The 2,500-nt window shown below is 48.2% G+C and overlaps 2 protein-coding genes across 4 annotated transcripts in view; both read left to right on the top strand.

Moving 5' to 3' along the window:
• The window catches only part of chl1b (cell adhesion molecule L1-like b), a 132,030-nt gene that overhangs the window by 54,647 nt on the left and 74,883 nt on the right, over window positions 1-2,500 (top strand). The window lies entirely within an intron of this gene.
• Window positions 1-2,500, top strand: part of LOC134463432 (uncharacterized) — a 15,224-nt gene that overhangs the window by 11,472 nt on the left and 1,252 nt on the right. The window lies entirely within an intron of this gene.

Raw genomic sequence — 2,500 nt, 5'->3', positions numbered from 1 at the left:
TCTGTCTCTCTGTTGTGGTGGCGGAGGAAGTTCTCAATGAAAAAGTGGTTTGTTATCAGCGAGTGATGGCAGAGGCACAGCACTGACTCGGTCTTGTTTCCGACACAAATTGTCAAACAGAGAGGAGCCTGTCCAGACGCACACTTCCCAGGAATGCAGGAAGCTTGAAATACATTAAGCGCTATCCTTGACATCCATCATAAGTGGTGGACACTTGTTGGGGCTGTGAAAAAAAGCGATGCGTTTAGAGGTGGAGAGAAGTAAGACATTGCTCTTTTTCCTGTTTTTTTTTCCTTCTATCTTCCTTGTACAGTACGCTTTGACTCATATCTTGTCACCAACTTTCCGGCTAAGGCCTCCAAAAGTTAACCCCTCACAGTGTGCAGTTGGACTGTCGGAACATTATTCATGGCATCCATCATACGTGCACTTTTGGGGGCAAGGGGACTTTTTGGGGACTGACATTAACTGCAAAAGGCCATTCTGAAGAAATGGGGGGGGGGGGGGGATGTACTGTAAGACATTGCTCTTCTTGTTTTTTCCCCCGGCTTGTACAGTCAGTCTTTCCTAATTTCACCAACTTGTCAGGCCTCCTAAGGGCAATAGAAGTCAACCCCTCTCAGTGGCAGTTGGAGCATCGTGGTGGATCCGACATGCAGGGCCGCTGACAGCTTTTGCTTTGTGCCTGGGACAAAGTCATTTGAAAGGGCCCCGTACTCAATACATACAATGTAATGAGGACTCAATTCTGGGGCCCCTATTTCACTGGGCCCGGGACAACATACCCCTTTGTCCCCACCTGTTGGCAGGCCTGCCGACATGCAGCGCGCGGGGGATTCCGGGGGATATGAGACCCATCCATCAGGCCCAGCTGTGGTGCTGTTCCAGCTCGGGATGGGTGCCATCATCCGGGCCCACCGGCAGAGGGGGACAAACGGGTATGTTGTCCCGGGCCCAGGGAGACAAGGCGCCCAGAATTGGGTCCCCATTACATTGTATGTGTTAGGTAGGGGGTCCTTTCAGAGGACTTTGTCCTAGGGCCCAGCAAAAGCTGTCAGTGGCCCTGCCAGCATCTGTCGCTGGGCCAGCCAAGCAACTGCCCAGTGGGTGGCACTGTGACAGTTCACATGGAAAACGAAAGAGAAAAAAAGTGAAAAATAGTAATAATATTTCCTCTCCTCGTAGCCATCCATCCCTGTGATTCTGCTCCCTTCCTCCTCCTCCAGGCTACAGAGCTAGCGAGGATCACAGTATAATATGATTACCGTTCTCCTTTGGGGTGTGTAGTGGGACATCAAAGGAGAAGTGAGTTCGCTGGGCCACGGGTGGAAAAGGGGAGCAAGTGGAGGCTGGAGAGAGGGAATGATTGCCCATTACCTTACCCTCTCAGGAGGTTGGAAATAAATCACATACATATAATATTATTTCCTCGTTGGGCACGTAGACATCATGTTGTGCAAGGCAAGGCTTGTCGTTCACACTCTCAGCCCGTGTGTTGGGCTATTTGCTTGGCAGCATATGTGTGACTCTTTTTTTCTGAGTTTCTGAGGCTGTTGTTTCTGAGGCTTTGCTGGTTTAGTTCCTCTGAGTACTTCCTGATCATTGTAGGTGGTGGTTTTTTTCCTTTTTTTTCTCTTCTCACCAAAGGATCCTCCTCTGCCTCCTCTAATTGACATAGTCTGCAGCCGTAGCCACCCCCGCCCCGGCCCCGGCCCCACATCCACCCAAACAGCGCCTAATTAAGAAGGAATATCTGAAAAGTTTTCCCATGATTTGAATGAGTTGAGTTGGAAGTGAAGGCTTTCGGCTTTGCCATCGTCGCCGCCAGCAGCAGTCGTATTTGTTTGCGCCGTTTACAGTCCTGCTGGGCGGTAATGCGCTCAGCATGCTTTCATATTTCAAGAAGACGAACGAACACAAAGCCTTCACAAGTAGAAAGGCGCAGCAGTGTTGTAGACAGATTCATTACCCAACGAGAAAAAAAATGATCCGGCTCAAAAGCATTTTTCTTTCTTTCTTTGCTCGAGCAGATTGCGTTATTAGATTAGCGGAAGCCAGGTGTCTCAATCAGAGTTGCTTGATACTGCAAAAGAAACAGCAAAAAAGCTGCTCTTTCATCCTCCATTTCTTCTTTTTATCTTAAATATTTTCCTTCTGTCCTCCATTTTTCTATTCTATCAAATTTTCTTTCTTTCTTTCTTTCTTTCTTTCTTTCTTTCTTTCTTTCTTTCTTTCTTTCTTTCTTTCTTTCTGTGCATCAACATGTAATTCATAAGCAATATAGGGGAGGTGTGTACAAGCACGTTTCAGGCGCTGATGTAAACGAGTGCTCGCTAACGTGCTAATAGAAGGCGTAACCCTGCCCCTGCCTTTAACCCCCAGAAATAGCTTATTGACCAGTGTGGGCAAGGAATTGATCACAGACAGCATGTCAAACATGGTAACAGGTAGCCATGCGGGACGGGAATGTGGCTAAGAGTTTGACGGAGGGGTGGGGTTG

The sequence above is a fragment of the Engraulis encrasicolus genome, chromosome 14 (genome assembly GCF_034702125.1).
Source record: "Engraulis encrasicolus isolate BLACKSEA-1 chromosome 14, IST_EnEncr_1.0, whole genome shotgun sequence".
Taxonomy (NCBI): Eukaryota; Metazoa; Chordata; class Actinopteri; order Clupeiformes; family Engraulidae; genus Engraulis; species Engraulis encrasicolus.
Note: the sequence above shows the minus strand (reverse complement) of the source record. Positions and strands in the feature narration are given on the sequence as shown.